Source organism: Haemorhous mexicanus, chromosome Z, assembly GCF_027477595.1.
Source record: "Haemorhous mexicanus isolate bHaeMex1 chromosome Z, bHaeMex1.pri, whole genome shotgun sequence".
In the NCBI taxonomy this organism is placed as follows: domain Eukaryota; kingdom Metazoa; phylum Chordata; class Aves; order Passeriformes; family Fringillidae; genus Haemorhous; species Haemorhous mexicanus.
The window spans coordinates 87,024,911-87,039,837 of record NC_082381.1 but is presented as its reverse complement, the minus strand read 5'-3'; the positions used below and the strand labels follow the sequence as shown (position 1 = coordinate 87,039,837).

Below are 14,927 nucleotides of genomic sequence, written 5' to 3'. Positions count from 1 at the left end.
ACAACATCCTGAAAGTGAACCTTGAGGTTGTCAGAACTACAGGGTGGACTGAGAGCCTTGCTATAGCTTGGATATGTTCATGGTGCTGCAAACACCAAGGATCCTCCTGGTGTGCTATCTGCCAGGGTGTCCTCCAGTGAAGGGATATAGTTAGTTGTGCTTCAACAGTTGAGAAACCACTTTGAAAGGCAGCTGGGAAGAAACTGCCTTCCCTGTCAAATCAATGAGTTTCTGGCCTGAATGAAAGGCTCTGGCATAGCAGAGAGGTGAACAGCATACTCAGATGAGAGACTTCCATGGACAGGAAGACACACACACACTCAGGGAGCCTGAACTCACCAGGGAAACGTGGGATGATCTGTCCTCTTGCAGAGTTGAGCCTGTCTGGTTCAGTCTGCAGTGTGTGGGTAACTGGGGATGGCTTCTGGACACGTCTTCCTAAAGCAAAGAGATACAGGAATCTGAAATGCTGGAGAGCCACAGAATAAGAGTGAGAGTGAGACAATAACATCACAGAATAGTTTGGGTTGGATGGACCTTAAAGACCAACCGGATCCAAACCTCCCTGCCATGGGCAGGGACACCTTTCACTATCCCAGGTTGCTCCAAGCCCTATCCAACGTGGCCTTGGACACTACCAGGGATGGGGCAGTCACAGCTGCTCCGAGCACCCTGTGCCAGGGCCTCACCACACTTACAAGGAAGAATTTCTTTCCAACACCCCATCTAACCCTGCCCTCTGGGAAATGGGAAGCTATTCCCCCTTGTTCTGTCACTCCAGACCCTTATAAATAGTCTCTCTCCATCTTTTTTATCAGCTCCCTGCAGGTACTGAAGAGCTCAATTAAGTCACCTTGAAGGTGCCTCTTCTCCAGACTGAACAATCCCAGTTCTCTCAGCCTTTTCCCACAGCAGAGCTGCTCCATCCCTCTGATCACCTTGCTGCCCCCTCTGGATTCACTCCAGCAGCTCCAGGTCCTTGTGCTGTTGGAGCCAGGGCTGGGGCAGCTCTGCAGGTGAGGTCTCACCTGAGCCCAGGGGCACAGGGCCAGAATCCCCCCTGCCTTGCTGCCCACGCTGGGGGATCAGCCCAGGGCAGGGGGTTCAGGCTGGGGCAGGCCCAGCTCTCACCCACAGCACCCCCAGGTCCTTCTCCCAGGGCTGCTCCCTCTGCTCACCCCCAGCCTGGGTTGATCCCTGGGGCTGCCCTGACCCAGGTGCAGCTCCAGCACTTGGCCTTGTTAAACCTCATGAGATTCTCCTGGGCCACTTCTGCAGCCTGTCCAGGTCCCTCTGGATGCCATCCCATCCTCCAGGTGTGTCAGCTGCACCTCTCAGCTTGGTGCCATCTGCAAATCCACTGAGGGTGCCCTGGATCCCTCTGTCTGTGTCATTAATGAAGACATTCAATACCACTGGTGCCCAGATGGACCCTGAGGGACCACCTGGGACCTTGAGCCATTCACCACAACCCTCTGGATGCAACCATCCTACCAGCTCCTGATCCATCTAATAGTTCTCCCACCAAGTCCATGTCAATTTAAAGAGAAAGATGTTGCGGGGTATGGTGTCAAAGGCTTTATGGGAGACCAGTAAATAAAATGTGAATATATTTATAGGGAAACACACCAGCAACTTGTCTAGATGCAAAAAATCTTTGAGAAGCACCAAGGGCCCATGGGATAAAGGACCCAGTTGCTGGGACCACTGTGGTGTTCTGGCAGCTCCACCCCTAGGTGGTGAACAGAAAGTAGTTCCTTTCTGCTGGGACTTCAAAGGATCTCTCAGAATCAACACAAACACCTTGGTGCCTTTCTTTGTGAACAACACACCCAGCCTGCCCTCAGAGGAGCTGTGGATTGCTGGCCCAAGTTCTCACCACTCATATTTCAGCACAATGAAACAGACATATGCTTGTGTTAGGAGTTTGTTTGCATAGATGGCCAAGAAGAGCCACCTTTCAAAGACATCTAAAACGTCTTTAAAAGACTTTTTTTTTCTTCTTTTGCTGTCAAAAGCTGATTACTTTTGGAAACTATAGTTTTAATGGAAGAAGTGTCATCTTTGCTAATATCTTCAACTAAAGATGTAAGTGGGAACAAGCTGTTCCATGAGCAGCAGAATTAACAAAACCATGTTTCTTGTGGATGTGTGTCTCAGGTTTGAACTTTCTGGTTAAACTAGGGTGCCAATTTGAGATTTTCCCATAGCTGTGATATGAATAATGTCTCCACCCAACACAGATTCTCCACATTTTGATAAAGGGTAACTGGAGCCTCTCTTGTTCTGTCTGGTGCAACTAATCAAGTTCCTGTCTTCCCCCAGGCAGTAAATTTTCATGAAACATGTACAATTCTAACAAATTTTGTTGAAACAGGTTCAAAAGTTGTCAGGGGGACACAAAGAGATGAGATGATACACACATAAATTGGATCATGTAAGTCCTTGTTTTCTTTGGAAAGCAGGGCAGAAACATTCTCCACAGGCAGCTTTTAATGCAGAAAATTGCTATTTATGGAAATCTTTACAGTCTTTTCTATCTTAGAAAGGGATAAGATAGAAAGGGATGCAACTTGGCTTCTCTCCTCTGAATTATTCATGATATATAGGAGAAGCAGTGTTTAGAGGCAACCTATGAGGTTTTTTCAGCAAATGTCCTTCTTCCTCTTACAAGTTCTCTAAATTCTTGTTGTTGTCCTTTTGACAAACAGAACCTCAACAATAGGCTTTCACATTTTGAATTCTAGTATTTCTCTGCTTGTCCTTGCTGCGACTTTCAGTGAATAATCTTTGAGCTGTTTTGTAAAGACCCTGTGAATCAATTCAAGTGGTAGTATTTAAATTTTAAGACAGGTTTTCTGAAGACCAAAGGTTAAGCACTGGTGTTGTATAAACACTCAGCAAAAGTTTCCTTTTCAGATACTTTACTTTTTCTTATCTTATACTTTAGAAGACTTTCTGTCATCAGACAGTGCTTTAGACTAGACATAATTAAAATAGAAAATAAGATATTTTTTAAAATCCATCATTTTTATATCTTTATATAAGAAAGAAACATCAATGATGCAAGCTCATTTTCTCACTCACATGTCTTCTTTCTTCCCTGAAGGAATGGTGGAAAACTTTGCATGTCCAATCCCTGGAAGTGTCCAAGGCCAGGCTGGATGGGGCTTGTAGCAACCTGGGAGAGTGGAAGGTGTCCCTGCCCATGGCAAGGGGTGGGATGGGGTGATTTTTAAGGTCCCCTCCATCCCAAACCATTCTATAATTCTATAATAAAGCTTTGAATATATCATCTCAAGACAATGTCCCACTCAAGGCCTAGTTAGATTTATTTTTCTCTTCTTGTCTTTCTTCATTAATTCAGGACTAAGAAGTGATAAAAACATTTTGATTTTAAACAGGTCACTCTTCCTAAGAGCTGGACCTCAAAGCTCTGTGTGTCCTGGGTGGACTGCAAAGCCCAAAACCACTCCGTATAATTTCTGCTCTTTTGATTTTCAGAGAGGGTTTTTATTTTAGCCAGTCCTTGTTGTGGCCAGTTCCAGTGACAAGGGAAATATTTATAGTGCTGAAATCAAAAGGGCACAAGGCAGTGCTAACAGCACTCCATCACTTCCTTTTTCAAGGGAGGGACGTGGCTGCAGACTCAAAGATCACTCATCACGATAGGAATATTTATCTCTTGGAAAGCCTTTGTGTTACAACTGCAGGGCAGTGAAATGAGCACTGGGCTTCTTGCATGATTCACAGTTTTTCCTTATCCAGTTTGAACATTTCTGGTTCAATCAGCACAGTTTTTTTGATGGAGATTGTGGTGCACAGGGCTGTTCCTCAGTTTTCTTCACCCAAATTTTCTTGTGTTGTCTGTGCACTCAAGATTTCATTAACTTATTTTATCTCTTTTTACACATTGCCTGTTTTTGTGGTCCATGATAGATTTTAGATTTTTTTTAGCAAATCTGTGGAGCAGCTCAAGGCAGCAGGGAGAGTTGTAGGTACCCACAGCTCTGGTGCTTTACTGTTTGTCCTCAATGGCTTCAGGCTCTGAATCTAAAACCAGAGGAGCAGTTTGGGTGAGTGTTTGTCTTAGGCCACTCATGTCAGGAGAGTGACAAAGGCAGGGCAGGAGAGTTGGACCCGAGTTGGGGTGGAAAAGCTCTGGGATATGTGGGAGATGCAGGCAGGGACTACAATGTGGATTGTCACCTGAGACTGAAATGCTCAAAGGTGCTCAATCTGCAGGGCCATGTCAGCTTTTACTTCCTGGCTCTCATTTTTCTCCTGTTCTCCTACAGCAATAATCAGCCCCTTTAGCCTGTGCAGGGAGCTGGCCCAGGCTGCACCAGCTGGCCATGGCTCTTTCCTCTCCCCTCTGCTCTGGCTGCTGAAGACCTGGCAACAGCTCCATGGAGTGATGGGAGCCTGACAGAGGGGATGTGAATAACTCGCTCTTGATTGACAGCCCCTGCTTGGAGTAGTCTGTCAGATTATTATCTGTACTTCAGAAATCCCTGGAGATCCCATCACCATTTCACAGGGTGCTGTGGAAACACATTATGAAATTCCAGCTCCCTTTCCCTGAAATGGCAATCTGTCTCTAAGAGACAGCAGGTGGAATCAGCTTGTGGATGGCAGTAGGGAAAGAAAAAAGGCTTTTGAAGGGTTTGTGAAATACACAGACACCACAAAGTGGTGTTTCCCTTTGGCTCATGGCATCATATGAGTGTCCTGTGAAAGTGGAGGTCTCCAGTAGCTGACCACCAGCCTTGTTTCCTCTCTGTGTGGGTTTGTTCCAGCCAAAAGGCAGCAGAGAACATCATGTTGGATGAAGACCCAGAAATTTGGGTTCCAGTGCCTTAGTCTGCAGATATTCACTCTGTTAATATAGAAATAAGGCTAAGATTATTTATTATTATTATTAATTAATTAGTTTATTTATTATTATTTCCCAAGCAGCTGTCAAAGCGAATTTGAGAGAAGGGACTTTTAAGTAGTGCTTGCATGAGGAATTACTCATGGAAAATTCCTCCTCTGAACTTTTCCAATTTCATTAACAAAGGAATGTTTATAAAACAAAGCCCTGTACTAGACACTGACATTTCTAAGTTTGAAATTGCCCTTGTAGCAGTTGAAATGAAGTTCATGCACCAGTTTGAGAGCAGGTACTACATCTAGGTGGAATAAGGACCTCCTTGGGACAATCAAGAGAGAGAAATATTCCTTGTCAGACAGCGGAGCAAGCACTGAGATTATGAATGAAAACATCTGAGCCTGGTGAAAGCAGTTCCTTGATCAGACTGTTTCTAAAGTCACCATTACTTAGCAAACAGAAATAATTATTTTTATCTTGAGCAAATATTGACCTTCTCTAAAAGGGAGATTAATCATGAAATGATAGAATTATGAAATGGTTTGTACTGGTAGGGATCTTGAAAGGGAAAGGGGTCATTAAAGATCATTCAGTGCCAAGCCCTCTGCCAAGGGCAGGGACACCTTCCACTAGCCCAGCTGCCTCGAAGCTCCATCCTGCCTGGCCTTGGATATTTCCAGGGATGGAGCAGTCACAGCTTCTTTGGGCAACCTGTGCCAGGGCCTCGCCACCCTCACAGGGAATAATTTCTTCCTAATATCATAAAATCAATATAACCCTGTCCCCTGACAGTGTTTCCTCTTGTCATTTCCCCTTGTACCACGACTCCATGCACTTTCCAAAGCCCTTCTCCATCTCCTTTTCTCATGTGGTTTATGGACTTCCAGTGCACATTGATGGATACTGAGCTTCTCATCCATCAACCCTCCCTAGTCCTTCATCTCCAAGATTCCCTCAACCCATTCTCTGTCCAGCCTGTGTTTGTGTTTTGGATTGTCCCAAAACACATGCAGAACCTCGCACATGGCCTTGTTGAACCTTATCAGGTTCACCCAAGTCCAGCTCTCAGGGCTGCCGAGCACTCTGAATGTCACATTGTTTGTTACCAGTAACTATTCAATGTCTGCCTTGAGGCAGAGGTTTGTTACATAGAGATATCAGATTCCTGATAGACTTCCCAGCCTATAATTGCATCCTCATTAAACCTAGGCAAACATAATCTTTGTTTTCTTTTGTTTTCTTGCCTTTTCTATTTCAGCCAATGCCAAAACCCCCTGCTCTCCCTATATCCTTCTAAATTATCTTGTTCTAAAAGCCAGCTACCCTTAAGGACAGTCTTATGTCATTCATGGGTTCATGATCCCTAAGGGGTAGGTTGAAGGTTTTCTATTATAAAGTACCACATGCTACTCCTGGAACTGATCAGTGATTTGAGCTTTCATATCAACTGTCACTGTAGGATGATGAGGACATTCTACAAACAAGGACTCCTGTGCCCATTTTGCTAATGGATCATGGAGACTGAAGGGTCACTGAGGCCACATGTCGATGGTGTCAAACACAGAATCACCACTTTTCATCCTGGAGTTTCCAGCTATTCCTGGTCTCTACTATTTATCAGCTTCTAAAACTCACCTTGCCAAAGCATATGCAAGTTTACAAGAAGTGAAGAACTGGATGACCTCATTTATTATAAAGAAACTTTTCCCTGTGAGGGTGGGCAGGCCCTGGCACAGGGTGCCCAGAGCAGCTGCGGCTGCCCGTGGATCCCTGGAAGTGTCCAAGGCCAGGTTGGACAGGTCTTGGAGCACCCTGGGATAGTGGAAGGTGTTTCTGCCCATGGCAGGGGGTGAAACAGGATGACATTTAAGTTCTCTTCTGAACTGTTCTGTCATTCTATGATTTTATAACTATGAGCCATTTTGATTGAGATTTGGTGTGGAACACACAATAACTCTGATGTCTAGTAGGGATGGCACAGCAGTCATGAGAGTAAATTTGTTTGGCAAAGTTTTTGTTCCTAGTACTTGTAGAAAATGGCAGGCAAGGATCTCCTAGCATGAAAAGCAGATAAATAGGCTTCAGGGAAAGAAAATTTCTCAATGTCACCTTCCTAAGAGAAACTTCTGAGACCCAAATATAGCTTACCCTGATGCTAACGCTATGCAGAAAAGCAGCTTGGGCTATGCCACCAAGGTACTCAGGAGTTAGGAGGTGTATATTTTAGAAGATCATGTGAGGAATTGAGCATGAAGATGCCATTTAATTATACATTTATGCGCTTGCCTTTTTTTTTTTTTTTTAGAGCAGACTCTTTGCTGAGCATTTACTTCTTTGAGTTAATGACAATAATTACATGAAAATCCATTTGGGCTTCTCAAGATGCTGAATTTGCAAACTGGTAATACAAATACTTTAATACTCATTTAAATACACTGTAATTGCACTTGATTCTAAGTAGTGCCATTTTAAAAGCTGTGCCATTTGTAAATATTAGATGTTCCCCTCCCCCCCTCACTTTAACATCAATCCTTAGTGTATCTGGTTGATGTCAGTCTTGATAAATTATGCTGCTGAAAGAGCTGACCATAAAGAATAACGTTTTCCATTAAAAATTAATATATTCCCATGCCACAGGTCCTTGTGTCAGTGCAATACAATGGTCTGTATTGTCTGTCTGTCAGCACATCCATGTCTGATTTGTGGTTTGCCTAGATCCTACAAAGTCCTGAGAAAATTACAGTTTTGATATCTGTCATTCATTAGTAATATTTATATTACTAATGTATTACAATATTTGCACACTGACAAGTGACACCTGCAGTCTGGTTAGCTGTCAGCCAGGCTCACAACATGAAAGCAAAGAAATTACTTTTTCTCCTTAGTGAATGAAAAGACAACATTTTTGCTGCCTTTCCCTCAGTGCTTGGTTTTCCGAAGGGATTTCAAATGGCTCCCTGCTGGTTTGGTTTAGGATGGGCAGAGCTTTCTGTAGCCCTGGGGAAAACTGGAGCAGTAGAAACAGAGTTATCAAGTACAATTCCCTACAGCTCAGGTCCTGATTCACATCTGTCTGCTCAGAAACTCACTGGGTATCATGCCAAAAGTTGTTTGAGTTTCTCCCCTCACCTTCCTTTTGCCATGCTGGACATCCTAGGACCTGATATCCTGTGTGCATAGGAGGATGTCTTCCCTTCCAGACTGAATGCAGTCTTGGAAATTCTAATGTGGGTGGGGTTAACATTTTAAAGTTCTCATCTTTTTGGCAATATTTTTCTTTCCTTTTTATTGCTTCTCTGTGTACCTAATTATTGTAAATGTGGACAACTGTTTCATACCATGTTTTCCAGGAACACTTTTTTGCTTATGCACACATTGTCTGTGTACATATTTTGTGCCAACTGTTTAGAAAATGCATTTTCTTTCTCCTTTCTGCATTTCAACCTGTTCAGAAAAGTCTAATGAATGATGCCTCACCTGTGGAAGTGTTTTTGCTCAAGTGCTAACTTTGCAAAACTCACTTAATATTATGAGGTTTTGTTTTAGAGGGGTACTGAAGCAAGGTTCTAAGAAGTCTTTACTAATTTATTGGATTATTCTCTGCTTCAATTTTTCTAGTTTTGTGTTCGGTGACAATAATGCAAAAACCCAATAGAATGTGATGCAAAACACTTCATTTTCCAGGAAACGGGTTTTTTGATTATTTCTGTGAGGCTGTTCCCAAACAGAATGAAGATAGCTGCTGAGAAATTAAACATTTTGCAACTTTTCTTCTTTAGAAAGAGATAAGTGAGAGTTACCTATGAGGTCAGGCCAAAAAAAAAAGAGAGCTTTGTAATGAGCATCATCTAAAGATAGAGCTGATTTTCAGTTGGCCCAAGGAGCCTACATTTTCCATTCTATTATGCTAATAGATATGGGAGTGACATATTTTCTCTCTTTTTCCTACTTTTTTCCCTCCCTTCCCCTTTCCCTTTTCCTTTCCCACACAGGATTTGTTTCTTTCAGGGATCACTAGCCCCTTCAGTTGGATAGTGTACTGGACTTTCATTCTGACTATATATTTAATATGAGAGCAAACCAGAGTTAGCAGTCAGCCTTGCCCACATGCAGCTGAAGATCCATCAGATATTTTATTGATAGAAAGTGCACTCTCTCTATGATTAAAATCTCCCAAAATTTCTTGTTGTGTGAAGCTGCTGAAACCACACTGGTTCCAAAATTCTGTTTAATCTAAAGAAGTCTGTTTAGCAATCAAAGTAAGCAAAAACATGTGTTGTGTGGAAAGTTTTGCCCAACAATCTTCCAACCCTTGCACATATCCGTGTTTTTATTGAAGTTCATCTGCCCTAACTCAGGGATCTCTAAAGGAGATCTGAAGAGGTCACCCAATAACTGAAGAACTTTCCTGGGTGGGAGAAATATCAAAATTGTATGTTTCAAGACATGGTCTTAAGTCTTGATTTGCATAACTGCATGACCTTTGTGTGTCTGTTGTAAATACAAAAAATATGTGTACACCTTCTGTAAACAGTTATTGCAGTTTTGCACAGAAGCTCATTTCTCTGTGGATGTCTATGCATATGCACCTGACACCCAGAAAAGTGTCCAAATGCCCCACATTTCCCATTCTTTCTTTCTAATAAGAGAGTTTTCTGAAAGACTGATTATTTTAGCAAAATGGAACACACTGATGTGACATGCTGATACCCCACATATTGGGAAGACTGAAAGGATCTGCCTTTGAGTGAGAGCTCTTTTGGTAAACTCACATGCTTGAGTGATTAAACCCAAGGATTAAACTATCTTTTACAATGTGTAATTTTCTTTCTTTCTCTCAATAACTAACACAGGAAGGGAGGACAGAGGAAGAGAGAGAAATAAGCTTATATTCTTAACTTTCCTAACCCATATTCCATTCCAGAACTATAAGATGTGATAAAGATAGGTAAGCAGATTAATTTAGCCGACTTCCAGACTTCTGATGCAAAAGAGGGAGGCAGAAACATTTTATCATTTCTGACATATGGAGCATGTAGTTCTGACTGCAATATGGAACGGATGATCAAAGTCATGTTTTCAATAGATCCTAGGAACATTTTTAGCCTTAAAGTCATTAGTAAACTTCAATTTAGGAGCTGAACCCTAAAACCTTAATTTGGACAAAGCAGTCCTACTTGGGAGCATAGGAACTCACTCACAGGTCAAAATTTAATATAATTCTTGAACCAGGCAGCTCAATGTCTTGGAGAAAATGACTAAAAAATACTTAGAAAATACCTTCCAGGTATGACGATGAAATTGAGAGCTAAGCACAGGGAAAATAAGAACTAAGGCTTTCAAAGAAAATTGAAGCTTTGGAGAGCCTTCAACTATTTTGATTTATATTTAAACATTTTTGAGATTGGAGCTTTGATTAGCTGAGACCCTCTCCAATTCCCCTTCAGCTCTGATTTATGGGCAGGCTGAATCTCAGTAAAATGAAAGCTAAATGAGGTGTTCTTTAAAATTACCTTTGAACACTTAAAGAAGGTAAGGAAGAGGGCAACTTGGTTGGTGCTGACATGAAGGGGAATGGGCTATGAGGGTGAGTGTTTTTAGGAGCTGAAGTATTTTGAAAACTGGAGAGGGGGAAGGAGCAGAAAGAACAGGATGTCAGGGTGTTTCTAATTGCTACATGTGATAGCTGTTATATATACATCACTTTTGACTGGGAGATGCATGAAACTAGACTTGTTAGCACAAACAAGGCTGTTTGTGCATATGTAAGATGGAATTTGGTGGGGTTTTTTGGTGGTTTATTTTTTGTTGGGAAGAATTTTTTTCTCAGTTTGCTGAAGAAATGGCTTTCTCATTTTGGTGTCTACAAAGGATTGTCACAGCCTCTCCAAGGTTATTCTCACAGAAATTTTGTAGCTCCCAGGAAGCAGCTAGACAACTCCAGGTGAAAGTGTGCAGGGATGGTTCGTGGGTAATGACCCCAGTGGTTCAGCATAGAATGACTGGGGTTGGAAGGGAACTTAAGGATAATCTTTTTCCAAGGTTTCTGCCATGGGCAGGGACATCTTCCACTATGCCAGGGTGCTCCAAGCCCCGTCCAACCTGGCCTTGGACACTTCCAGGGATCCAGGGACAGCCCCAGCTGCTCTGGGCACCCTGGGCCAGGGCCTGCCCACCCTCCCAGCCAGCAATTCCTCATTCCCAATATCCCATCTGTCCCTGCCCTCTGGCAGTGAGAGCCATTCCCTGGCTCCTGTCCCTCCAGGCCCTTGTCCTCAGTCCCTCTCCAGCTCTCCTGGAGCTCCTTAAGACATCCTTTACTTCAGGCTGAACAATCCCAACTATCTCAACCTGTCTTCCTAAGAAATACACTCCAGGCCTCTGATAATTTTTGTGGCAATCATCCTGGACTAACCTCCTTTAATAATATGGTGGATACAAAAAGTTCTGTACATGACCATGGTCTTCCCAGTCCTTCCGTTTTTTGCTTTTTGCATCACCATTCTGTCTGACAGAGAAGAAAAATAATGAACACCAACATTATCAGAAGCCAGTCAGAAATGGCTTCAGTATCCAGGTCTACAAATGTTCTCAGCCCTGCTCTCCTCACAAGTGCTGGCTGTGAGGAATTGTCTCTGCTCAAGGATGTGCACTGTGTGACAGTGGCACACAAGGGGTCAGAGTCCCACCCCACCAAGCTGCTGCAGTTGTCTCATCCCTGCAAGAAAAATATCAGGTGCAGAGGAAATTGCACATGACAATTGTTTGAAAACATGTCTCTTAAATGAAGTAAGGAATGTGTCATAAGCAGATGATCCCTGTGAGAGTGGTAGCTGCCAAAATTGTGAGTTAGGTCATGATGTTTGCAGAAGATTTTAATATTTTGCAGCTGGAATGTGTATATAACAACCTATTCCCACCCCACATTCTTGCTGAGTTTGAAGGCACGGATACAAATGATTACTGACTGGCTCAAAAACTTCCTTGCAGATACCATGGATTTGTTTCTTGACAGCCTTTATCACGGCAAGACGAACTGTTGAGGTACCATGAGTGCAAAAGATTGAGTCTGACTGTGGGGGAATGTTTAAGTTTTCCTAGTTAGTTAAAACAGCCGTAGGGCATCTTGGATTGGGTTCAGCTTCATAGCTTGGACACGGATCTCAGTTATCCTCTATTCTTGGCACTGGTCTTTGCTTGCCTGACAGCCTAGTGATGGGAATCCAGGATCTTCGACTGCATAAATCTGTTCCTACATAGGTGTCACCTCATTCTGCAGTGGCGTGCTCAGCATTCAAGCATTTCCCTTGGTCGTTTCTCAGTGACAACTGTTTCTTCCCACTGGGGAGCAGATGAGCCATGGCAAGCCATTATCACTCCTCTAAGACGATGTTGAGTCAGCTTCAACATCAGTCCTGAAGATAACCGTGGTCTTGTGCAGCCCAGTGGCTTGGATCTTTTCCTGTTTGCCAGAATTTCATCCCAGCAAGGCAGTCTCACCCTTATCAACACAGATAGCTCACATGCATCCCCAGGGACAAGCACATGGGTGAGTAGAGGCCTTCCTGTGGTATCTCTTGCATTCCTTGTAGGGTTTTTATTCCAGACACCTGCAACAATTTTGATGCCACTGGTGTGGCAAATGTTTGCAGCCAGTTTGAGAGAACCACTGTGGGCTAAGTTGCATAGTTACTATTTTTGTAACTGCTGGCAGCAAGCTTCTGGAATTAACCAGATCTCACAGTTTTTCATCTTTATTCTTGAGACGTTTGGCTTCCTCTGTCTCCCTAATCACTTTCTCATGTGTTAAGTCAGGGTTGAGCCTTTCTGACGCAAAACACTCTTTCATGCACAAGTCATAAAGTCACACAGAGTTTCATCATGCTTCCAGATGGAGAAATGGCAGCTTCTTAGGAGTATTGCATTGGGACTGGAACCTCAGTGCAGAAGATCTCCCTCTTCACAACCCCTGAGAGACAGCAAAGGCCCTAAGGAGGTCACAGAGCTTCTTGCCTGCCTGAATAAGACCCATGGCTGAACCAAAGAAGGAGCTGGAGCAGAGGAAGAAGATCTGTGCAGGCATGAATTATCCAGTCACAGCAGATGAGGCTGCTCATCCTGCTCCCTCTGAATGGCAGGTGCCATTGGTATTTCTTTTGGAAACACCTCAGTATTGGGCATATCTTCTGGCCAGTCCCAAAAGGGGTGATGCCAGTTCCAGGGAGTGCATTGAAAGTGGTGATGGAGCTGCCTGCAAATGGCAGCACAGACACCCTCATGATGATGTAGCCTGTCTGCCACCTGCTACCATGCATGGAGACTAGAGAGATGTCTCACTTCCCCCCAAACTGGATTGCTTATTTCTTTGCAAAGAAAGAATAGGAAATGAAAGTATTGCAAAGACAGTATAGACACCATCAGTCTGTGGCTGGAGAGTATGAACTGGGGTGTATTTTAGGGCTTGACTTGTCATGCCATAAGCACTCCTGCAGGATAAATGGGAAAAAAGTAATCTCAAGGAATGGTTCTGAAGCAGCTCAGAGGTTTTAAGAAGGAGAAAGTTGTGGATTTCTTTGTCCCTTAGGTCCACAACTAACCTTGTCTATCTGCACTCATTCTCACTTAGCTAACACCTATTCAGCAAAGAATTTGGCAATGTTTAAAACCATCCCTGTTCAGCAATGCGCAGAGGCAAGTGTTCCTTATAAAAAATGTACTGAGATCCTTCTCCTAGGACTCTCCTTGTCAACCTGACCTCTGCATCCAAATTCTAGCCAAAACTGAGCTGATGACAGGAGGCTTTGGCCAATGGACATTGCTCAAAGTGGTATCACAGTCTGAACATCTCAACTGCAATTTGAACATAGGAGCTGAGCCTAATCTTTGATGCAGGTGCAAAACCACCATCCTTCTTCAACTATGGAAACCACTTTTACTGGAGCTTTACTAGTCAGGATTTCTGACTAGTTTTATGCAGGAAAAAGCGAGTGATTTCTAAGGATCTCTATTGCATTCACACTGAGTTAGCATAATGGAGGTTGTTGAACTGGAAAAAAAAAAAGAGGCACCTCATATCTGATCCCACTGGAAATTTCAGATATATACTGTCTGAAGCTGGAATGTCTGGATATGTGGAACAAAGCTGCTATTGCAGCTTGTCACTGCCTGGGTAGTAAGGGACAAAATGAGTACATAAAATGGGTGTATGCAGGCACAAAATCTAAATGCTTACAGTTGTGCAAAGGTACAGAAGTTTAGTCAGCGTGAATTGCTGCAGGAGTACCAAGCCTAAAATAACTGAAAATTGATTCCCACTTGCTTTTGAAATATTCTGGTGAACTGACAGTTATTTTTGAGTAGCTCGACACCTGCTGAAGTCCAAGGAAGTCTTGATTTCAGCATGAGCAGAATGTTGCTAAGTAATTCCAAAAGATCACTCTCCTCTCAAATTCAAATTTTCCAAATGAAGTGAGCACATTTCAGGTCTTTCTTTTCCCTGTTGCTCCCTGTCCTGAAAGACATAATCTCCTGTGATGTGCTGCTTGAAAACAGAAAGAGTCAAGTGGCAAAAAGGAGGTGAAATCCTATTTTCAGAGTCCAGGATGTCAAAGATTAAGTGCACACTCAATGTCAGCTATTTACATACCAGACTTTTCCCATGATGGCTACATTCACCTTCAGACCACACCTCCATGTCGAGAGGGAACTGCAAATTTAAGATTTTCCAACAAGTAGCTCATAGACAGCAAACCCATGCAGACCTACAACTTCTCTTCTGATATATATTGTTACTATATTCTATATAGTATATATAGTATGTATTTATACTGTGTATATATGTATTTTATGGCTAGGTTCTGATAGATAGACTTACTTTCAGCCCTGAGTCAGAGGAATAAGCAATGCATTCCTCCACCAACGACCATCTCATCTTCATGCAGCATCCACAAAATGCCCCCAAATCATAGTTTGAGCACTAGCCACAACTCTCTGGTGTGGTTTAAAGCTGTGTAACAAGACAAACCTCTGATGTGATGGCTTGGGTCATGATGTC

At 43.0% G+C, this 14,927-nt stretch overlaps 1 long non-coding RNA gene across 1 annotated transcript in view; it reads right to left on the bottom strand.

Annotated features, from left to right (window-relative positions):
* Nucleotides 1–339: 339 nt before the first annotated feature.
* The window catches only part of LOC132341664 (uncharacterized), a 167,749-nt gene continuing 153,161 nt past the window's right edge, over nt 340–14,927 (bottom strand). The window contains exon 3 of the long non-coding RNA XR_009490283.1: nt 340–438. This is a non-coding gene — a long non-coding RNA (uncharacterized LOC132341664). The remainder of the gene's footprint in view (nt 439–14,927) is intronic.